The sequence below is a fragment of the Gossypium arboreum genome, chromosome 13 (assembly GCF_025698485.1).
Source record: "Gossypium arboreum isolate Shixiya-1 chromosome 13, ASM2569848v2, whole genome shotgun sequence".
Classification (NCBI taxonomy): Eukaryota; Viridiplantae; Streptophyta; class Magnoliopsida; order Malvales; family Malvaceae; genus Gossypium; species Gossypium arboreum.
The window spans coordinates 78,363,602-78,389,792 of NC_069082.1; positions in this window are offsets into that span (position 1 = coordinate 78,363,602).

The window sequence follows — 26,191 nt, forward strand, 5'->3', positions numbered from 1 at the left end:
CAGAAAAAGTACCAGTGATCACGTCGAGAAAAGATGCGTCCTCATGCGTATGTATGGCATAGGCCCTAGCCGGAGCTCTAGCTTTGGATCTCATCATTGTATCCCTCGTTACACTTTTGCTTTTAGCCCCATTACCGGCATTTCTCAAGGGTCTCCCCTTTGTAGCTGTATTACTCAGCCTTGTACTCTAAAAGTTTTCTTTCTCAATCATCTCAGGGCAGTCCTTAGTATAGTGGCCTTCAGAACCATATCTGAAAACAAGATTCGTCGTTCATCCTACACGCACTAAGATGATGCCTACCGCAATGTTGCCTACCGCAATGTTGCCACTCAGGTATAAAACGTCTAGCGTTACCCACACTAGCCACAGATGTAGCCTGAGATTTAAAACACGAATTTCTCTTCCTATGATTTCCATGCGAATGCCCAACCAAAACATGTGAATGAGAATACATATCTCTGGACTTCTTAGTCTACGAGGGGAATGACTTGCTCACTGGCCTCTTTCTTATATCTTTAGCTTCAGCCTTGGCTTTTCTCTTTACCGTGGTCAGTTCCTCCGTTTTACAAGCCCAATCAACAAGCACAAAAAATTCCTTCAGCTCAAAAATGCCCACTAACACTCTAATATCCTCATTAAGTCAGTCTTTAAACCTTTTACACATTTTAGCCTTGGAGGATACACACTCCCGAGCATATTTACTGAGCCAGACAAACTCTCTTTCGTACTTAGTCTGTAACACCCCAAACCCGGCCTAGACGTTATGGCCGAATCTAGTGTGTCACATCGAAATGTTTTTCAGAAATAAAACTTGTCATTAAGAATCCGAATTTAAGTTAAAACCTTTTTAGTTTTTATTGCTTGCAAAAAATTGGCAAATTAAGTTGTTACTAATTGAAATCAAATTGTTAAAATGATTTCCATATTTAACACCGTTGATTCCTTAAACTGAATAAAATCGCAAAAGTTTTTAAGAACCTTGAAGTTTAAAATACGTGTTTTCCTTTAAAATAATTATTTTTTTGAAAACTTACCATTTCCTAGTCTAGCAGTTTAAGGTATGAAATCAAAGCCCAAATAAAACTTAAACCACAAATGGCCTTATTACATAACCAAAAACCCAATATGAAATTTAAATAAATAAAGTCAAAAGTAGAATATCAGCAATCGTGTGGTCGACTACGAGTCCCTCGTGGCTCCAAACCGACTAAGGCTGAGGACTACCTATACAGTTAAAAGAAAGGGTAAGTTTACAAAAAAATCAGTATGTAATCCCCTAACAGACAACATAAATTAGAATATGCAAATAGTCTAGGCTTTAGCCCTGTACAGTATCAGTACAGTCTAGGCCTTAGCCCTATACAGTAATAATGTAAGCCTAAGCCCAATACAGTATTAGTACAGTGTAATGCAATTATGCATCCCACCCAAATCCAGCCAGCACACCACCCGTACCAACCAACACACCATGTGGGGATATAAATCGACCCACCCAGCCAGCACACCAATATCGCTGCGAAGCTACTAATAACAGAAAACGTGGCGGAGCAACTAGAATAAGAAAACGTGGCAAAACCACTAGTATAGAACTTCCTCCAAATCAGTCCCCAACCCTATGCGGCATGTCATGTCATAAATATTACGTATATGTAAAGTCATACTCAGTACTATCATATATGTAAATCATAAGCACATTAGTCATATGAAACATAAGGGCATAATTGTCATTTTACCATACAAGGGTATTACGATCATTTTACCTTATAGGGGCATTATGATCATTTACCTATTTTGGGGTTTCAGCTCAGATAACAACCTCTCCTAAGGTCTACAATCGGTTTGAGCGACACAAGTAACCTAAATGATCATAACGGTGCAAATGGGCCCATACGCTCGTGTGGCCCATTTAGCCCAAATTCAGTTACGGCTCTGTGACCAACATAGCCCAATCAAATATTTATCACTTACTATGGATTTAATCTGTGTGGGGCCCATAAGCCCATTGGGCCCACACGGCCCATTTCGGCCCAACGTGGTCCATAACGGCCTAGGCCCATAATGGCCTAAGCCCACACAAGCAATTGCATGCTCGTGAAGTCTCAAATGCCGAAGTTTCAGCTTTTCGACTTTTGCCGATTCACAGTAAAGAGGGGTGAGATTACATACCTTTTTGGCTTTTGTTAGTAATAGGTTGGTGTAGATTGCACACCTTTTTACGCAACCACTTCAAACTCCTTAAGTGCCCAACCTACAACCGTCCCAACATATAGTCAGTACATCATTTATCAGTGTTTGAAACACTTAACCCAAATAGACAATAGTATAAACTCGATTGTACGAACTACGACTTGTTCCTTAAGATCGTAATTTAAATTGATCACACCTTTCTTTACTGAGAAACTGCGATAACAAAAGATCTTAATAGGTGGAATTGATTATAGTTGAGGCTTAAACTTATGAATAATAACCTTACAAAAAATAGGGCCATCCGACCTATGCCCATAAGGCAGGGTACCGAAATTACCTTAATTGATTAGTGTGATAAGGTTTTGGTAGCTAGAGAAATTTTGCACTTTCACTCCTTGGAAACACCGATTCGTCAGAACACTTGTAGACCGAAATGATTTACCAATACTAGAAAAGAATAATATTCAGCCAACCACTACCCAAACTGCTTGAAAAAGAACAAAGAAGAATAACTTTCGGTTTAGAAGTAGAATAAAAGAAAAAGAGAGAAAAATAAATGAAGAGGGGAAGAAGAAGGAAAGTTGGCTACGAAAGAAAATTGAAAGATGGGGAAGAGGAAGAAGAAGTGTTCTACAATGTCAAGAGAGTAGCGAAAGAAGAACAACAGTGTTCGGTAGAGAATGGGAAATGACTAAAAGAAGAACAATGTCGCAAGAGACACAAACCTGAAACAACCAAATGTCGAAATTACCTAAAGGAATTCGACTACCACTTGCAAAAAGACCAAAACACTCACAAATACCGAATATGGTTAGTTTTTTTTTCCTAATGCCGAATCAGAGATACCAAATGGCACCAACATCCCCACACTCATCAAACTCCTAATTCATATTAACTAATCTCTCCGCAATCCTCTCCACGATTTCCTCCTTTATATCCTCCACCTATCACTCCACCACTCATTCATCAGAATTTTAGTACAACACAACCACTGGCCGAACTAAGCTGTAACATAAATACCTCATTTGCACTATGCCAACGTTCGAACCTTAGACCTCAAGGTTCCTTTACACACCACCTTGCCACTAGACCACAAGACTTTTTGTGACTTAAAACAAGCGCAATTATTTATAAAGCTTATGTACTAGAGTCCAGATTCATTTAAGAGCTAATTTAATAAAAAATTCTACAAAGGCCAAGACTTGAACCCAGACTTCTCAAACACACCCAAATTACTTTAGCCATTAAAACAAACATGCAATTTGTGTCACTTTCTTTCTAACTAAAATATTAATGAGCTGTCTCCTAACCGCTTCCATGCTCAAGGCCCAATACTTCTAGACCCAATTCCGGGGTGTTACAATTCACCCCTCCTTAAAGAAATTTCATCCTCAAAATTTCCAACTATCAAAACAGTTACACCATCCAAGCTACACCACCACGCTCCTGCTGTGCATTCTGATCCCAATGACACAAACACACTTTAACTTGAACTTGGAACCTCTTACACACACTCAAAACACTTACCCACTGAAGTAGATAGACATCACACGCATACAATTTCTATGTCCAAATCATCACACTTAGACAAAAACTTGACTTAAAAGTGATTTTCCAATCTCGAGCCTGATGTTATTTAGACCTGCATCTAAGACATGCTCTTGACTTCCTCCAGCATTTGCCCGGATGACACCTTCTGCAGTGTTCGCAAGTCAGAAAAGTTTGGACACTTTTTAACATGCTTCACAGAACGAGGCTCCATCCCCAGAGAACTACGATCTCTCTTCTTCTTGTAGTCCACACGCCTAGCTCAGAACGTTTCCCCAATCTCCTTAACTTCCTCCAGCACTTTCCTTACGAACCGGGTTAGTGCCTCAGTACCAAGCTCCGGGTTATCACTACACGAAGTTGGTGGACTTCCCTTGACTTCCGTCTCCTAAACCATATCATGTTCCGGTGAAGCTGGTGCCTCCCTAATAGGCATGTGACCCGATGTTGAAGACCCAGCCTTAGCAGTTCCACGGCCTCTACCGCAGCTTCTTGTACCCCTTCCACGAATACCTCTAGTGCTCATACCAATACGCGTATTATCTGGTTTTAGAATTTTTATAAATTAGTTTATAATTCTAGTAATTATTAACGAATATTCTACGATCAACCAGTAGTAAAAGTTTTGTTTTCATAGAGCAGAATCTCACTGCAGTTTTCGGTCTTCTACAGTCCCAGCTAACTCTGACTCTAGGGTTTCCAGTATAGTACCACTACCTATAGTATAGCATTTCAGTAAACAGTGTCAGAAAACTTATAGATTTGGCACCGGAGACTCGGTGTGCCATACCTCCAGTGTCAACATTTTAAAACAATCCAAATTCTTTAAAATCATCTCTTTCGAAAACCAAGATTTAGAAAAACTTTTAAAAACCAAATATTGAGAAAAATTTAAAAAAAAACCATTCCACAGCTGAGTTTTACAACTTGGCTCTGATACCACTAAAGCAGATACAGATTTGTGTCACTTTCTTGCTAACTAAAATATTAATGAGCAGTCTTCTAACTGTTCCCATGCTAATGGCCCAATACTTCTAGGCCCAATTCCGAGGCGCTACACGGTTACTGACATGCGGCCTTGTTTTAATCTAAAAATTCCTTACGCTTTTGGTCAATGAATCATTTCTTTCTGAATTCTTCTTGGAAAAATACCCATGAAGCCCTCTCTTGAGGTACCACAGATACTAGCGTCTTTCACAAGTGATATGATGTGTCTCTCAACAAAGAAATATTACACTTCAAACATTCTTCAGGTGTGCATGATAGTTCATCAAATACCCTTATCGAATTCTCAAGCCAAAATTCTACTTTCTCAGCATCATCCTTGGCATTTACTCTGAACTCTTCCACCCATTGTTTTTGAATCTTATCAACAGCGATTCTATGAAATCTCACAAAGCCCATACCCTGTGGCACTAGGGGTATGAGTTAAGGATTTTAAGGGGGTAGAGGGGGTTGAGCACTCTGGTTCATTCAAACGAACTCCGTATACCAAGCATTCATCATGTGAAGAAAGGCTTTGTGACACCCTACACCCGTGCCCCACGCCGGGTCAGAATATGAGGCATTACCTAACTTAAACTTATGCATATAGACATTTTCATAACACCAAGACATGGTCAAGTTAAAACTTTTTCAGTTTTATTTATAAGCTCCTTAATAAGAGCCTAGTAAGCCCAAAACATCCATTGGAACCACTTTAGAAGAAAAATCTAAGTCCTTTAAAGAACTCTAAAAATAACTCCTAACAAAAGGGCACACGCCCACGTGGGAGGGGCAACACGCCTGTGTGACATTTCAACATGGTCGTGCTATTCGCCCGTGTGGCTCACACGGCCTAAGCAATACAGGGACACACCCATGTCCTATACCTGTATGGAATTAATTCTAAATGCACACCTACATGAGTTTTCACATGGCTTGGAACACGCCCGTGTCCTTCACATGGCCATGACATGCCCATGTCCTAGCTTGTGTGCAAAAACCTGGACATTCTGTTTCTGACGTCAGCAATCCTTAAGGGTCAGATAGCCAAGACACACGCCGATGTGCTAGGCCGTGCCCTTCACACGGCTGAGACACGTAGTCGTGTCTGTACCCATGTGTTTACTACCATGCATACTAACTTACAATTCTTACATGCAGGAGATGCACAGCCGTATCACACGCCCATGTGGTGGACAATGTGTCACACACGGCCTAGACACAAACCCGTGTGCCTATCCTTGCGGACAAAAGGAGGCTATTTGCCAAGCCTTTTCGTCAACCTTACTTATGTAACCTGCACAATAATCACACTATACTAACATAAGGACACATCACATAGCCAAAATAATGACAATGGTCAACATTTCATTTATGCAATTTACTCATCTATGAAAACGTCACCTTTTATTTATAAATCAAAATAAATATTGACCATCATCCATGTCCTTATACAAAAAGAGTATCATATTCATCATATGAGCCAACACATTATGGCTAGCTAACAAAACACTAAACAAAGACTTGAGTCCCTATACCTGCCAGAAAACAAAACGACGAAACTAGCTATACCAAGGTCTTGAGTGATAGTGTGATCAAAGCTTTTGATGTCACTGGATCCCCGATGCTAGCTTGGCGGCACTAAAAGGAAAGAAAAGAAATGAGGGTAAGCATGGGAGCTTAGTAAGTACATATATGCAATTAAAGTGTAATTATAAGAAAATCATATTAACACAACGGTAGCTTGTCATGCTTAAAAGGATATAAATCATTTAACACCTCTATCTTACTCTTCCTTTCATTCATGTATACTTAATACACCTCGATCTTTGCTCAGGTCCTAAGCATGAGCTTGGTATACATACCTCATCAAAGTATCCACTAACAAAATCTTCAGGTTACCCGTTGAACTCTTAAAATACATATGGATACGTGAGGAATTTGCATCTAAAAGCCATATAAGAAATTAGGGCTACCTCATGCTATGAAATGCTCACTTTTGAGCTACTCACGGGCCTTTTTATCAAGTTAGAACCGGGACCCATAGCTATCATGTAACGTTTTCTCCTTGAGCCACTCATGGGTCTGCACACAAAGTCAGTACCCGGACCCACGTTACCTATAGTATTTATCTCATGAACTCAGACTCAACTCATGAGTTCAAACCACATAATTTTCATAACATGCCCCTTTTTATCCTATGCTATGTCTAAGGTTCAACAGGACTTCATATCAAATCAAATAGCATTGTATTTGCTCACATTGTAATTTACTCGCATAACATGTCATTCATACATTCATGGCAACAATTAGAACTTAGATACATAACAACAATAAGCTAATTACACATATATGTTATTAAAGTATACCAAAGTAATCTTCAATAACACATTATTTACATATGTACTTACCTCGATACCAAATGATGAAGACTAGCTTAATCCTCGAAAACTTTGTTCTTACCCCGATCAAGACCCGAATCACGTTTCTCTTGATCTTAATTAATAAAATTCATTTATTTCATAAGGATATCAATTTAAATACCCAAAAGTTCATAATTGGGCAAAATGACTATTTTGCCCGTAGACTTTCACAAAATGACCATTTTACACCTATGCTCAAAAATTGATTTTTATTGAATTTTCAGAAAACAACCTAAATGCTCTCATGGCAAAAACCTAGACCTTCAACCATTTTGCAAAACAGTCCCCTCATTTAAAAGCTCTTGCTTCAAGGGGTCCAAAAATGTAAAAATCATCAAGAAAAGTCATGAAAATCAATTACTTGTGAAGGCTTAAAGTTGCTGAAATTTTCAAGCTTCAAAAACCCCTCTAATGGCCAGTATTTCAGTGGAAGAAGAAAGAGTGAAAAATAAATGAAACCTTTTGTTGTTTGTTTTATTCAAGCTAGTCAAAATTGGTGACCAAACACCACCTAATTTTGACTTTCCCATCAATTTGTCCCCTATGGCCAGCCAACCTAAGAATTAGGGAGTCTAATTGCTCTATAAGGCCCCCAAATTAGGTTCTTTGGCTAATTGAGACCCTTACCTAACAAAATAAAACTTTTGCACTTTATGCGATTTAGTCCTTTTTCACAATTAAGCAAGAAATCCCTAAAAGTAATTATCGGGCTATTACAATTCTCCCCCCTTTAAGGATTTTTGTCCCTAAAAATCTTACCTATAAAAAGGTTTGGGTATTACCTTTTCATGATTTCTTCGGGCACTCATGTGGCCTCTTCAACCCCATGTCTCTGCCATAATACTTTCACAAGGGAAACGCTTTTATTTCTCAGTTGCTTAACCTCTCGGGCTAGAATCTTAATAGGTTCCTAACCATAAGATATATCTAATCTAATCTCTACTTCAGTCGGGGAAATCACATGTGAAGGGTCAGAGCGGTATCGGCGTAACATAGACACATGGAATACGTCATGGATCTTTTGCAATTTCGATGGTAAGGCTAACCGATAGGCTACCGGCCCAATTCTCTCAATTACTTCATAAGGTCCAATAAAATGCGGACTCAGTTTACCCTTCTTACCGAATCTACGAACTTTCCTCCACAGAGATACTTTTAGAAATACCTTATCACTGACTTGAAACTCGATCTCTTTTCTTTTCAAATCTGCATAGGATTTCTACCTATCCGAGGCAACCTTCAAACAGTCGCGAATCACTTTAACTTTCTCTTCAGTCTCCTTGACTAGATCGACCCCGTGAAACTGACTCTCTCTAAGCTCGAACCAATATAAGGGTGTTCAACACTTTCGCCTATATAAAGCCTAATAAGGCGCCATCTTCAAACTCGACTGGTAGCTATTATTGTAGGCAAATTCAACCAATGGTAAGCACCTTTCCCAACTACCTTGAAATTGAAGAACACAACTCCGCAACATGTCTTCTAAAGTTTGAATCCCTCTTTCTGACTGACCGTTGGTTTGCGGGTGCTGAAACTCAACTTTGTTCCCAATGCCTCTTGTAACTTTTTCCAAAACCTCAAGGTAAATATCAGGTCCTTAATCAAAATAATTGACAAGGGCACCCCGTGTAGTTTCACAATTTTAGAAACGTACAAGTCAACCAATCTCTCCAGGGAGTAGTCGATACGCACTGGTATAAAATACGTTGACTTTGTTAGCCTATCCAAAATAACCCAAACAACATTCTTTTTCTTAGGAGTTACTGACAAACTCATCACAAAATCCATAGTAATCTAATCCCACTTCCACTCGGGGACCATGATAGGCTGAAGTAGACCTGAAGTTACTTGGTGTTCAACTTTCACTTGCTGACATGCAAGACACTTGGAGACGAACTATGAAATGTCTCGTTCCATTCCCAGCCATCAATACATTTTCGTACTCCCGAGGTGTACTGATAAACAACCACTATGTGCCTCATCTAATATCTTCCGAATCAATTCGGTGTCATTAGGAACACAAATCCTATCCCGGAATCTCAAGCAACTGTCAGAACTAATCTGAAAATTCGATTCAACATCCGATTCGCACAGGGTTTTCTTGGATAGTGATTCGTTATCACTCTTCTGAGCCTCAAAAATTTCTTGAAGAAACATCGGTCTAGCTTTAGCTCTGCTAGAACTGAACCATCCTCTGACAAGGTCAATCGGGTATTCATTGCTCTCAAAACAAATAATGATTTTCTATTTAATGTATCGACGACAATGTTCGATTTTCCTGGATAGTAATCTATAATCAACTCATAATCTTTTAATAGTTCCAACCATCTACGTTGCCTCAGATTTAAATCCTTTTGGGTCATCAAGTTCTTAAGACTTTTATGATCGAAGCATACATGGCACTTCTCTCCGAACAAATAATGTCGCTAGATCTTTAGAGCAAAAACTATGGTAGCCAACTCTAGGTCGTGTGTTCGATAGTTCTTCTCGTGAGGTTTTAATTGTCTCAAGGCATAAGCCACAACTTTGCCCTCTTGCATAAGTACACATCCAAACACATTCAAAGAAGCATCGCTATAAATCACGAACTCTTTTCCTGATTCGGGTTGTACTAGTACGGGAGCCTTAGTCAACAATATCTTCAACTTTTCAAAACTCTGCTGGCACTTATCCAACCATTCAAATTTAACTTTTTTTTGAAGCAACCTTGTCATGGGAGTCGCAATCACAGAGAAGTCCTTTTAAAATTGCCTGTAATAACTGACCATCCCTAAAAAGCTCCTTACTTCAGTCACATTCGTTGGTGGTTTCCATTCAACAATAGCAGAAAATTTGCTAGGATCAACCCTAATACCATCACTCGAAATAATATGGCCCAAAAAGCCGACTTCTCTAAGCCACAACTCACTTTTACTAAATTTGGCATACAATTGATTGAAAAATGGTTCCCAAGTGTTCGGCATGTTCTACCCTGTCTCTAGAGTATATCAGGATGTCATCAATGAATACAACTACAAACTTATCTAGATATGGCTGAAATACTCTATTCATTAAATCCATAAACACGGCCAGAGTATGTAACACCCCTAAATCGCCTGACTAGGGTTAAAGGCATTACCAGATGAATCAGAACATTTAACTTTCATTTCATAAACATCAAAGCATCAGAGAGCAACATCAACATAGATTCCCTTATATAGGTCTTCAAGACCTAAAACATGCATCAGAAAAAAGTTAGGCCAAAACCGAAGACATACAAAATTTTCTCAAAACATAAACATTTTTTTATCAAACAAGTACAGGTCACACGCCCGTGTAACCAGGCTGTGTGTCTTACACGGCATTAGACACGCCCATGTGTCTAGGCTATGTCAAAACAGGGCATACATACTAACTTGATCACACGGCTACAAGACACGCCCGTCTGCCTTGGCTGTGGTCGAGTCTGACTTGGCCCACACGGCTAGCCACACACCGGTGTGCTTTGGCCGTGCTCGAGCCTGACTTACAATTTTAGGGTACCATAGGGGACACACGGTCGTGCAACATAGCCATGTGTCACACGGCCGTGCAACATAGCCATGTGTCACATGGCTGTGACACATGCCCGTGTGGACAAAAATATGCCATTTGAATAGCCAATTTGCCACCCCAATTTGGGTCAACCTACAAACACCAAACCAAGCATATTTACACAATAATTTCAACCAATATCTATACCAAACCATACATAATTCATGCTATAACATTATCAACCATTTACATGCTTATAAACTCAACTCAATTGTGCCAAAACATAAGATCAAATCTCATACCAAAATTTCCAAACTTACCATTTCTTATAGTCAGACATGAAACCGCAAATATATCATTTTGCATCACATTTCATATACTTAAATCAAAACATAAACACAACCATATGAAGCCATATCACATATCTAATATAAATATTTCAAATTCTATCCAAAGTACTTCTAGCCTATACATGCCATACTTTACTATATACATTTTCAAAAGATACCAAAATGAGATTCGATAGTGTGGTGACGATCCTCGACGATCCCCGGTAGCTTCGATATCTATAAAACAATGTAAACACACACAAACTAAGCTTTCAAAAGCTTAGTAAGCCATATACAAATAAACTTATCATTTAAAGCATATAAACATCATCAAATTACTTATACTTTGGAGCCAATTACCAACACAAACCTTATATTCATATACTTGGATCATAGATCATCATTTGCACATATACTTACCTTTCATTTTCAAATATAGTACACAATTCAAACATACCAGAATCGGATACATATTCACTCATTCATTCATTTTCTCGGAATGCCCGTTGAACCATTTGGAAACGTAAGGATACGTGGATAGCTCAGAAACATATACAATGCCAATGTCCTAAACGTGGTCTTACATGTAATCAAACATCGATGCCACTATCTCAGACAGGGTCTTACATGAAATTAGATACGATGCTGATGTCCCAGACATGGTCTTACACATAAAACAGAAGTCGATGCCAACATCCTAGACGTGTTCTTACACGAAATCACATGTCGGATCCTATGTCATGACATATGTGGTCCCGAAACCACTGTTCCGACTAAGGTCTAAACCGGACTGTTACAGAGCATTTGTTAAGCCAAAAGGCATGAGGAGAAACTTATAGTGGCCACACCGCATCCTAAAAGTAGTCTTAGGCACATCTGCTTCGTTAACTCGTAATTGATAGTAGCTAGATCTAAAGTATATCTTAGAAAACCATGCTGCTCCCTTCAGTTGGTCAAACAAGTTGTCAATTAGCGGTAATGGGTATCTGTTCTTGATCGTCCTCTTATTTAACTGTCGGTAGTCTATGCACAACCTCATAGATCCATTTTTCTTTTTCACAAAAAACACCGGAGCACCCCACGGTGAAAAGCTTGGTCTCACGAAACCCTTGTCAGTCAATTCTTGCAACTGTGACTTTAGTTCTTTCAGCTCAGTCGAGGATGGAACGGTGGAAATGTGCAAGTGTACACAATCGTAACAAGTAATAAAGTGACAAGTAAATGTCGAGTTATCGTACCCACAGGGACTGTAAAAAGCAATATTTATGAAATTAATTAAAACACTTTGGTGAGGTAAAAATAATTTTGGTTTGAAAAGAGTGATTTATAAACTAAGATTTTAAAACTAAGCAAACAATTTAAATAAAATAAAAGAGTTCTAGTGCACGATTTCAATTAATATTTAATCAAGATGATATAATTGTGTTGGATTAATTATACCTATTTAACTTAGAAATATTAAATTCGTGCTTATGCTGCTATGAATAAATTCACAGCAACCCAGTAATTTGCTAACTTATGAACATATTTACTAATTAAAAAATTCCATTTATCTCTTGAACATATCCCTATGCCAATTCAGCCGACTAAATAGATTTAATAAAGTAAACATGCTATACATACATACTTATTGAATTAAATTATCTCTCGCATATTATTATGTCGATTCAACCGATTAATTCAACTTAATAAACATGTAAAAGATCATGTGAAGTAACAAAGTAGCCATACCTTGAAACAATTTAATCACAACAATCCTGCAAGTTATGCAAGGCATATGTATCGCCAAATACAATGCTGATTTAAGTTTCAGTTACCTTAGAAGAATTAAACATGCACTAATTAAGTACTGAGTCCATTAATTGCAATTTCAATCCGTTTAAACAATTAATTCTTTAGTTATCTAAACAATTATAATGCCAGATAACCTCAGCATGATTTTACTTAATCAAGCATTTTACTGAGGCCTATAACAGCATAAACACTAATTTAATAATTCAGGTAGGCAAAATATAATCAACCCAACACGAATTAATTTCAAGCTAAATTGATTAAAAAAACCATTTCAACAACAATATTTTTCATAGATATGTTCATCATAAAAACAACAGAAATTAAAAAGAAGGGGAACAGAAAGCAAATCCAATGTTTCTCTGCAGCTTGACTGTTGCTCCGTTCTTGGTCTCCGTTGTCTTCGTCGAGCAAGGCTTCTATGAATCCTTGATTGCTGCCCAAGATGGCTGAAGAACACCTCTTTCTCAAGAGAGGAAATCGGCACAAGAGGAAGGGAAAATGGGATGGAGAAATGGAGAGGAAACTTTGAGAGAAGTGAAGAGAGGATGAGAGAATGTTGTGGAATGATGGATGTTGAGGGATGCTTTGAAATGGGCAGCATAGGGTGGCTTTTATATCTGAAGAGGGCTGCTAAAAATAGCAAATTCAGCAGCCAAGAGAGCCCTCCCATGGCCGGCCACACATGTGACAGCCCAAAATTGACCCTAGTCGGAATGTGGTTTCGGAACCACAAAACCGAGGCATAAAAATAATTTAAAATTTATTTTGATGCCTATAATATGTGTATGCTCATGTATGACATTTTTTGATGATTGATTTAGTGTTATAAAGGTGAATTTCACTTGAAAGGACTTAGTAGTGAACTTTGAAAGTACGATAGGGAAATGTGTGATGACTAATTAAAGCATGCATGCAAAACAATGGACTTGCATGTCAAATTCCCCTTTTTATAGGTGGTGGCCGGCCATGACCAAGAAATATGGGCTAAACATGTCATGAAACATGTTTTGTTGGGCATTAGGGAGAAATAATAAACAAATAAGCATGGGTAAGAAAAGAATGAAAAAAAATGTGTGTGTGAGTGTGGTATCTCCCCATTGCCGTGAGTTGTAAAGGAAGAAAGAAAAAATTTGTTCATCCTTTCTTTGAGCCAAAACTAAGGGGAAGAAGAGATTTTTGCTTCATTTTATTTGTTTAGAAGAGATCTAGAAGGAGATTTGGCTAAACTTGCACCAAGATTAAGGTATGTATGAGGTTGTGTCATGAGATTCATGCATGTTTTAGTTGCCAACTTGATGTTCATGTTAGCCATGGTTCAAATCCTTGTTATGCCATGGAAGTGGTATTTGGTCAAAGTTGATATTGTGATAAAGCCATTGCATGCTAAGTGTGAAGCTTGATGATGATGCATGCAATGATGGATTGTCTACTCTTGAAATTTCTTTGTTGCCATCTTGAGTAAGACTTTGAGTTTTCTTTTTGTTTAACCATGATTGAAGTTGAAAGGGCATGATTGTGATGTATTCGCCATGATGCATTCATGAGCATGGTTCATGCTTCTTGCATGTTAGTTAAAATTTGTGTTTTGGATGGCTATGGACACCTTGAAATTGACCATGCACATATATGTATATATATGTTTGCACATGATGTTTTGGTTATGAAGTAAGTGATGAATATGTTTGTTTAAAGAAGAAAATGTTGAAGAATGTTTGTTAAATTGCAAGTACATTCGGCCTAGAATACCTATGATGTGGAAATCTTGGAATTTATTGTTGATTTGGTGCAAGTATGACTAAGTATAATCGGCCATATGAGTGCTTGATGATGTATTATAAGTATGGAGCCACAATATGTAAAGCATTAACTAGTAAAATGCATGCTGTTTTTGTGTGGTGTTAAGTGTATAATTGGCCTCAAATTGGACATGTATGTTCGGCCTTAAGTAGCCGATTGATGGCCTTAGCTTTTCCTTGATGCTTGAATGGATTGTATTGAATTGCTTGATGTAGTATAAAATGTGCATGACCATTGTGTACTCAAGCTAAAGGGTGGCCATATGACCATTTAAACTCCTTGTCATATTCGCCATAAGCTAGCATAATGAGGTATTAATAAATTAAATTTGTTTGAATTAGCTCAAGAGCTTAGAGGGCCACAATTGGACAAGGGGAAGGAAAAAGTGATCGAATAGCCGTAAAAGCCGTTCGACAACATCCGAGGTAAGTCCTCAAGAAGTGACCCTACTTGAATTATGTGAAATGAAATATGGATGCGTATTGATTATTGATTTATGTAACACCCCGAACCCGAGACCATCGCCGGTGTCGGACACGAGGGGTTAGCAAGCCAAGTTCACTTGTTTTGCCCATCCATTGGACATTTCCAGTCAGGCTGGAAAAACTGCGTCACTGTCGCCTTAAAAATCATATCTCGAGTTTCAAAACTCGGAAACTGGTTTCGTAAATTTTCCCTGAATTTAGACTCATATATCCATCCATGGATTTATTTCTAGAATTTTTGGTCGGGCCAATTGGTACAGTTTATTAGTTAAATTCACCTATGTTACAGGGATCGACTGCTCTGACCTTCGCGCGGTATAACTTGAATATCTCTCTGTACAGGGCTTTAATGCTGGTGCCGTTTGTTTCTAATGAAACTAGACTCAAAATGGAATCTGTACAGATAAGGTATGTCTCCTAATTATTTCTGGATAATTTATAGTAAATTTTTAAAGTTGCGACAGGGAACCCAGAAACCGTTCTGGCCCTGTCTCACAATAGCTTTAATATCTCTTAACATGTAACTCCTATGACCATTTCGTTTCTTCCATATGAAAATAGACTCATCAATGTTCATTTACATAGCTGATTCACTATTTAATACCATTCCTACAAATTTTGGTGATTTTTCACATTCACGTTACTGCAGCTGGCAGCATCTGTTTTAAGGTAGGTCTTACCTATTTTGTAGTCTCCATGAACCAACTAGTCTTGCCTTACATAGGTCCACATATGATCATTTTAACCATGTCAATGGCTGATCATGTGACCAACATTCCCATTTCCAATTCATAGTCACATCATGACACCATATATATATATACAAACCGCAAATAGTTTAAGTTGATACTTCACTATTACGAGCCATTTCCGCATGGCCGTACACATATACATCATAACATATTTAAACCAACAAGGGTAGTCCTATACATGCCATTTCAAGTTCAACCAAGAATTTATACCAAAATGGGGGCTTGATAGTGTGGATGACTTCGACTTCAACGATCCCGAATCCGATTGCTATCGAGAAATCTAGAAAACCGAGAGCCAAAGCGGCGAGTAAGCATTTTTATGCTTAGTAAGTTTCAAGGAATATAATCAACTCTAATTACAGCAATACATTCACATAGTTAAATGCATCATTTCATTAATGCACATTCACATAATCATACTTACTTCACCATCCCAACTCTTATGTTCATACACAAATAACGGCTTCATTAAGGCCGATAACTCGTTCCATCATAGGAGCGGATATTCACACGCTCTTACTCCTAGCGCAAAAGCACACACCGCACTTACCTTGTCATTGGGAAATTTCACAAGTGCATTAGCTGAAATTTTCCAGCAAGCTTATAATTTTCAAATCACATACCTTCGAGTTTAACCGGATGTCGCTACTCGATCAATCGCCTTGGGACATAGCCCGGTTATGGTAACCCGCACCAAGGCCTACGGACTTAACCCGGATATCACGATTTGCACAAATGCCTTGGTCTTAGCCGGATAGAATGACTCGCACGAATGCCTTGGGTCTTAGCCCGGATGTAGCCACTAGCACAATTGCCTTGGTCTTAACCCGGTTATAATTTCCAGCATAATTGTCTTGAGGCTTAGCCCGGATATCAATCAATTTCTCATGCACACATACATCAATAATCATTGGACATACATATTTATTTTCGTTACTAAGGCTCAAACACAATTATAATCACTAACATAATCGCCTTCGGGACTTAGCCCGTATCATTCGAATACTCATACACACATAAATCAATAATCAATACATCCATATTTCATTCCACATAATTCAAGTAAGGTCACTTCTTGAGGACTTACCTCGGATGTTGTCGAACGGCTTTTACGGCTATTCGATCACTTTTTCCTTCCCTTGTCCAATTGTGGCCCTCTTAGCTCTTGAGCTAATCCAAACAAATTCAATTTATCAAAACCTCATTGTGCTAGCTTATGGCGAATATGACAAGGAATTTAAATGGTCATATGGCCACCCTTTAGCTTGAATACACAATGGTCATGCACATTTTATACTACATCAAGCAATTCAATACAATTTATTCGAGCATCAAGGAAAAGCTAAGGCCTTCAATAGGCTACCCAAGGCCGAATATACTTGTCCATGTTGAGGCCAATTATGCACTTAATACCACACAAAACAGCATGCATTTTACTAGTTAATGCTTTGCATATTGTAGCTCAAAACTTACAATATAGCATCAAGCACTCATATGTGTGCTAGGCAGAATGTGCTTACAATTTCACAATTATTCTTCAACATCTTCTTCTTTAAACAAACTTATTCATCACTTCCTTCATAACCAAAACATCATGTGCAAACATATATATACATATATGAGCATGGCGAATTTCAAGGTGTCCATAGCCATCCAAAACACAAATTTTAACTAACATGCAAGAAGCATGAACCATGCTCATGAATGCATCATGGCGAATATGACAATCATGCTCCTTTTCAACTTCAATCATGATAAAACAAAAAGAAAGCTCAAAATCTTACTCAAGAGTAGACAATCCATCATTGCATGCATCATCATCAAGCTTCACACTTAGCATGCAATGGCTTTATCACCATAACAACTTTGGCCAAATACCATTTCCATGGCTTAACAAAGATTTGAGCCATGGCTAACATGCACATCAAGTTAGCAACCAAAACATGCATGAAACTCCTAACACAACCTCATACATACCTTAATATTGATGCAAACTTAGCCAAATCTCCTTCTAGATCTCTTCCAAACCAAGCATGAAGCAAAAATCCTCCTTCTTCCTTAGTTTTGGCTCAAAGAAAGGATGAACAAAATTTTTTCTTTCCTTCTCTACAACTCACGGCAATGGGGGATTACCACACTCACACACATTTTTTTTCCTTTTTTATCACCCATACACCTTTGTTTATTATTTCACCCTAATGCACCAACAAAACATGTTTCATGACATGTTTAGCCCATCCTCCTTGTCATGGCCGGCCACCACCTATAAAGGGGAATTTGACATGCAAGTCCATTATTTTGCATGCATGCTTTAATTAGTCATCACACATTTCCCTATCATACTTTCAAAGTTCATTACTAAGTCCTTTCTTGTGGAATTCACCCTTATAACACTAAATCAATCATCATAAAATGTCATACATGAGCACACACATATTATAGGCATCAAAATAAATTTTAATTATTTTTATGCCTCGGTTTTGTGGTCCCGAGACCACCTTCCGACTAGGGTCAATTTTGGGCTGTCACAACTCTCCCCACTTAAGAAATTTTCGTCCCAAAATCTTACCGTAAATAGGTTTGGATATCGCTCTTTCATAGAGTTCTCGGTCTCCCAAGTAGCTTCTTCTATCCCGTGCTTGAGCCATAACACTTTTACTAGCGGAACCCGCTTGTTTCACAACTCTTTCACTTCTCGAGGTAAATCTCGAATCTCTATCCGACACGATGGAAATAGGCACCCCGTGTAATCTCACAAGCTGAGAAACGTACAATTCAGCTAATTTGTCCATTGAAAAATCCGTACGTATGGGGACAAAGTGGGTCGACTTAGTCAATCGATCTACCACGACCCAAACCGCATCCTTCTTACTTGCTGACAATGGCAGTCCGGATACAAAGTCCATTGTGACTCGATCCCATTTCCACTCGGGTATTGTGATTGGCTGAAGTAATCCTGAAGGCACCTGATGTTCCGCTTTCACTTGTTGACATATTAAACATCTCGAAACAAAGTCGGAGATGTCTCGCTTCATACCATGCCACCAAAATCGACGTTTCAAATCATTGTACATCTTCGTACTCCCCGGGTGGATTGCCATTCAGCTACAATGGGCTTCATTCAGAATTATCGAAATGAGTTCCGAATTCTTTGGAACACACAGATGACTTTTGAACCTCAAACAATCGTCATCATCGATTTGAAACTCTGAATCCTTGTTCGGAACACACTCAGCCCGTTTTGCAGCCAACTCGTCGTCGACTTTCTGAGCTTCTCGAATTTGATGTATCAATAGTGGTTTGATTTTCAATTCAGCTACTAACACACTATCAGATCAAACAGACAAGTGCACGTTCATCGCTCGTAGAGCGAATAATGATTTACGACTCAAGGCATCCGCAACCACATTCGCCTTTCTCGGGTGATAGTCAATGACCAGCTCGTAATCCTTTAACAGCTCGAGCCAACATCTTTGTCGCAGATTTAAGTCTCTTTGGATCATCAAATATTTGAGACTTTTGTGATCCGAGTATACATGGCACCTTTCACCAAATAAGTAATGTCGCCAAATCTTTAAGGCGAATACGATGGCGGCCAATTCGAGATCATGAGTCGGATAATTTTTCTCATGTGGCTTTAATTGCCTCGACGCATAGGCCACAACTCGACCTTCTTGCATTAATACGCAACCTAACCCAAGTAGAGAGGCGTCGCTATAGATGACAAACTCTTTGCTTGACTCGGGTTGCACTAGAATTGGGGCTTCATCAAATAAGTTTTCATTGATCGAAACTTTTTGGCATTTCTCCGTCCATTCAACTTAACATCCTTTTGGAGAAGCCGTCATCGGCGTGGCTATCGTTGAGAAGCCTTTACAAATCGTCGGTAATAACCTAAGAAGCCCAAAAAGTCTCGAACCTCAAGAATATTTCTCGAGGCTTCCAATTAAGTATGGCTGAAATTTTATTCGAATTCGACTCAATACCGATCTGAGATACCACATGACCCAAGAAGCTAACCTCTCTTAACCGTAACTCACACTTGCTGAACTTAGCATATAATTGCTTATCCGTAAAATTTGCAAAGACTAACCGCAGTGTTCAAGATGTTCGGTCTCATTTCTTGAATAGACCAAGATGTCATCAATGAACACGACTACGAATCGATCCAAATATGGTCTAAAGATCCGATTCATTAAATCCATAAATACCGCTAGGGCATTAGTGAGCCCAAACGGCATCACTAGGAACTCATAGTGACCATATCTCGCTCAAGGCGGTCTTGGGTACGTCCAAATCTCGGATTCGCAATTGATAATAGCCCGATCTCAAATCTATTTTCGAGAACACCGAGGCTCCCTTTAGTTGATCGAACAAGTCATCGATACGTGGCAACGGATATTTGTTCTTTATTGTTGCTTTATTGTCGACGATAATCGATGCACGTACCGCATGGTTCCATCCTTCTTTTCACAAACAACACCGGGCGCACCCCAAGGCGAAAAACTCAAGGCGAGCAAAACCTCTATCCACCAATTCTTGCAACTAAGCTTCCAACTCCTTTAATTCCGTTGGTGCCATACGATACGGAGCTATCGAAATTAGAGTGGTACCGGTACCAATTCGATGCCAAATTCCATTTCCGAACAGTGGTAAACCCGCAATTCTTCGTGGAAAACATCCGGTATTCACAAACCACGGGCATGATTCGGGTTTCTTTTCGATTCCTTGTCATCGAAAGCACGCACGCAAGGTACGCTTGTACTCTTTTCTTACATATTTTCGGCCAACATTGCTGATATTATACAGTGGTAACCCCTTTAAGTCCGTAGACTTAACCCGAATTATCTCGTTATTCGCGCACCTCAAATCGATAGTCTTGCTTTTGCAATTTACGACCGCATCGTGCATGGTCAACCCATCCAAACCAAGAATAACGTCGAATTCATCGAACGGCAAAAGCATCAAGTCCGGAAAACAAGGACCTCGGAACACTAGGGGACTTTTCTTGCACACTTTGTTGACAAGCACGTAATGACCCAAGGGTTTGACACCGAATTACAAACTCGAGAGACTCAATAGGCAAAGTCTTCTCGGATGCTAAGGTTTCACATATATAAGATTGAGTAGAACCGGGTCAATCAAAGCAATCACATTAGTATTGAAAAGAGTGAAAGCACCGGTAATGACATCCGGAGAGGCAAGATCCTCGCGTGGCGTATGGCATAAGTCCTCGCAGGAGCACGAGCCTCGATTTGATGGTAGCATCTCTAGATCCTCTCGACCGCCAATCGACATTGCCCATATTTCTAGGTGGCCTACCTCGGCAAAGGTAGCACCCGAGTTTCTACTCGACTCACATTCTGCTCAAGCATCCTCGGGCAATCCTTCCTAAAGTGGTCGGCCGATCCACACTTATAGCAGGAGCGATCACGAAACCAACAGCTCCCCGAATGCCATTTGCCACAATGTTGACACTCCGCCCTCTCTCGGCGATCATTTCCACCATCGGCGATCGAAGTGACTCGTGTGGTCACAGGGGTCGATCGCGTCCTCGTCTAGAAAAGCCCAAAGCGCCTCTAGACCGGTTCACATCATCTCAAATCTCTTGATTGCTGTTGAAGAGACTTTCCGAGGACCTCTTCGAATTCTCCAGTTCCCACATCAGCTTTTTGTTTCTCCTTTCTAAGCTCTTCGACTTTACAAGCTCGCTCAACAAGTACTACGATCTCTCGTATTTCGAGAATGCCAACGAACATCCTTATATCATCATTCAGCCCATCCTCGGCGCCATACATAATAGCTTCGGACGAAATGCATTCTCGCACGATCGGCTAAGCCTCACAAATTTTCGTTCATAGTCGGTAACCGACATAGAACCTTGCTTAAGATCAAGAAATTCCCTTCGCTTTTGGTCGATGAATCTCTGACTGATATACTTTTTTTTTTTCGGAACTTGGTTTGAAAGAATTCCCAAGTCACTTGCTCTCTAGGTACCACGTAGTCGAGTACTCCACCAATAGTAGGTGGAATCACGTAGCAAGGAGATGGTACACTTTAAGCACTCATCGGGTGTACAAGATAGCTCATCGAGCACCCGGATAGTGTTGTCCAACCAAAATTCAGCTCGTTCGGCATCATCATCATCCGTAGCTTTAAATTCAGTGGCCCCATGTTTTCGAATCCTATCGACTGGGGGCTTACTTGACCTTATTTGGTCAGTTACCGGAGGTATTGTAGGTGCGGGGGTTGCATTTGTCGGGAATGGAGGTTGTGGGACGATCGTGTTAGTTCGAATGTATTGATTAAACCATTCGCTCATCACACTATAAAAGGCTTGCCTAGCCTCATCATTCGGATTGTTGGCCATAGGTTGAGAGTCCGCCGGCGTTGTCCCTTGTGCGGAGCAGCGCCACACTCTCCACATCATCAGCTATTGCTCGGTTGGGATCGGGATCCATTGCTATAAACAAACTCAAAGTCAAATTGTCAGAAATCACCACACTATCGATTCATCATTTAATGGCATGTATAGCTAGACCCCAAACACCTCACGGTAGTCCTAGAATCGACTAAACCGTGGCTCGATACCAATAAAATTGTAACACCCGAACCCGAGACCATCGCGTGTTCGGACACGAGGGTTAGCAAGCCAAGTTCACTTGTTTTGCCCATCCATTGGACATTTCAGTCAGGCTGGAAAAACTGCATCACTGTCGCCTTAAAAATCATATCTCTAGTTTCAAAACTCGAAACTGGTTTCGTAAATTTTCCTGAATTTAGACTCATATATCCATCCATGGATTTATTTCTAGAATTTTTGGTCAGGCAAATTGGTACAGTTTATTAGTTAAAGTCACCTATGTTACAGGGATCGACTGCTCTGACCTTCGCGCGGTATAACTTGAATATCTATCTGTACAGGGCTTTAATGCTGGTGCCGTTTGTTTCTAATGAAACTAGACTCAAAATGGAATCTGTACATATAAGGTATGTCTCCTAATTATTTCTAGATAATTTATAGTAAATTTTTAAATTTGCGACAGGGAACCCAGAAACCGTTCTGGCCCTGTCTCACAATAGCTTTAATATCTCTTAACATGTAACTCCTATGACCATTTCGTTTCTTCCATATGAAAATAGACTCATCAATGTTCATTTACATAGCTGATTCACTATTTAATACCATTCCTACAAATTTTGGTGATTTTTCACATTCACGTTACTGCAGCTGGCAGCATCTGTTTTTAAGGTAGGTCTTACCTATTTTGTAGTCTCCATGAACCAACTAGTCTTGCCTTACATAGGTCCACATATGATCATTTTAACCATGTCAATGGCTGATCATGTGACCAACATTCCCATTTCCAATTCATAGTCACATCATGACACCATATATATATATACAAACCGCAAATAGTTTAAGTTGATACTTCACTATTACGAGCCATTTTCGCATGGCCGTACACATATACATCATAACATATTTAAACCAACAAGGGTAGTCCTATACATGCCATTTCAAGTTCAACCAAGAACTTATACCAAAATGGGGGCTTGATAGTGTGGATGACTTCGACTTCAACGATCCCGAATCCGATTGCTATCGAGCGAAATCTAGAAAACCGAGAGCCAAAGCAATGAGTAAGCATTTTTATGCTTAGTAAGTCTCAAGGAATATAATCAACTCTAATTACAGCAATACATTCACATAGTTAAATGCATCATTTCATTAATGCACATTCACATAATCATACTTACTTCACCATCCCAACTCTTATGTTCATACACAAATAACGGCTTCATTAAGGCCGATAACTCGTTCAATCATAGGAGCGGATATTCACACGCCTTACTCCTAGCGCATAAAGCACACACCGCACTTACCTTGTCATTGGGAAATTTCACAAGTGCATTAGCTGAAATTTTCCAGCAAGCTTATAATTTTCAAATCACATACCTTCGAGTTTAACCGGATGTCGCTACTCGATCAATCGCCTTGGACATAGCCCGTTATGGTAACCCGCACCAAGGCCTACGGACTTAACCCGGATATCACGATTTGCACAAATGCCTTCGGTCTTAGCCGGATAGAATGACTCGCATACGAATGCCTTCGGTCTTAGCCGGATGTAGCCACTAGCACAATTGCCTTGGGTCTTAACCCGTTATAATTTCCAGCATAATTGTCTTCGGCTTAGCCCGGATATCAATCAATTTCTCATGCACACATACATCAATAATCATTGGACATACATATTTATTTTCGTTACTAAGGCTCAAACACAATTATAATCACTAACATAATCGCCTTTCGGACTTAGCCCGGTATCATTCAATACTCATACACACATAAATCAATAATCAATACATCCATATTTCATTCCACATAATTCAAGTAAGGTCACTTCTTGAGGACTTACCTCGGATGTTGTCGAACGGCTTTTACGGCTATTCGATCACTTTTTCCTTCCCCTTGTCCAATTGTGGCCCTCTTAGCTCTTGAGCTAATCCAAACAAATTCAATTTATCAAAACCTCATTGTGCTAGCTTATGGCCGAATATGACAAGGAATTTAAATGGTCATATGGCCACCCTTTAGCTTGAATACACAATGGTCATGCACATTTTATACTACATCAAGCAATTCAATACAATTTATTCGAGCATCAAGGAAAAGCTAAGGCCTTCAATAGGCTACCCAAGGCCAATATACTTGTCCATGTTGAGGCCAATTATGCACTTAATACCACACAAAAACAGCATGCATTTTACTAGTTAATGCTTTGCATATTGTAGCTCAAAACTTACAATATAGCATCAAGCACTCATATGTGTGCTAGGCCGAATGTGCTTACAATTTCACAATTATTCTTCAACATCTTCTTCTTTAAACAAACTTATTCATCACTTCCTTCATAACCAAAACATCATGTGCAAACATATATATACATATATGAGCATGGCCAATTTCAAGGTGTCCATAGCCATCCAAAACACAAATTTTAACTAACATGCAAGAAGCATGAACCATGCTCATGAATGCATCATGGCGAATATGACAATCATGCTCCTTTTCAACTTCAATCATGATAAAACAAAAGAAAGCTCAAAATCTTACTCAAGAGTAGACAATCCATCATTGCATGCATCATCATCAAGCTTCACACTTAGCATGCAATGGCTTTATCACCATAACAACTTTGGCCAAATACCATTTCCATGGCTTAACAAAGATTTGAGCCATGGCTAACATGCACATCAAGTTAGCAACCAAAACATGCATGAAACTCCTAACACAACCTCATACATACCTTAATATTGATGCAAACTTAGCCAAATCTCCTTCTAGATCTCTTCCAAACCAAGCATGAAGCAAAAATCCTCCTTCTTCCTTAGTTTTGGCTCAAAGAAAGGATGAACAAAATTTTTTTCTTTCCTTCTCTACAACTCACGGCAATGGGGGATTACCACACTCACACACATTTTTTTTCCTTTTTATCACCCATACACCTTTGTTTATTATTTCACCCTAATGCACCAACAAAACATGTTTCATGACATGTTTAGCCCATCCTCCTTGTCATGGCCGCCACCACCTATAAAAGGGGAATTTGACATGCAAGTCCATTATTTTGCATGCATGCTTTAATTAGTCATCACACATTTCCTATCATACTTTCAAAGTTCATTACTAAGTCCTTTCTTGTGGAATTCACCCTTATAACACTAAATCAATCATCATAAAATGTCATACATGAGCACACACATATTATAGGCATCAAAATAAATTTTTAATTATTTTTATGCCTCGGTTTTGTGGTCCTGAGACCACCTTCCGACTAGGGTCAATTTTGGGCTGTCACAATTTATGTGTGTATGAGTATTTGAATGACACCCGGGCTAAGTCCCGAAGGCGATTATGCTAGTGATTATATTTGTGTTTGAGCCTTAGTAACAAAAATGAAATATGAATGTCTAATGATTAGTGATGTATGTGTGCATGAGCAATTGAATGATATCCGGGCTAAGTCCCGAAGACGTTATTGCTGGAAATTATATCCGGTTAAGACCAAGGCAATTGTGCTAGCGGCTACATCCAGGCTAAGACCCGAAGGCATTCGTGTGAGTCGTTCTATCCGGGCTAAGACCAAGGCATTCGTGCACGTGGTTATATCCGGTTGTATTCAAGAAGCTTGGGCTGGAGGTGAGTGTTGGTTGCTGTAATGAATTCAATTGGTACGCTCGAAAAGCCCAAAGAATAAGGTATGTTTATACGTGCATTGAAAGTCGACATGTTTGAGCAACATTCGCCGATCGACTAACTAATTTCAGCTATTGAATTGGTTGATACCTTGTGAAAGTATATAATGATGAA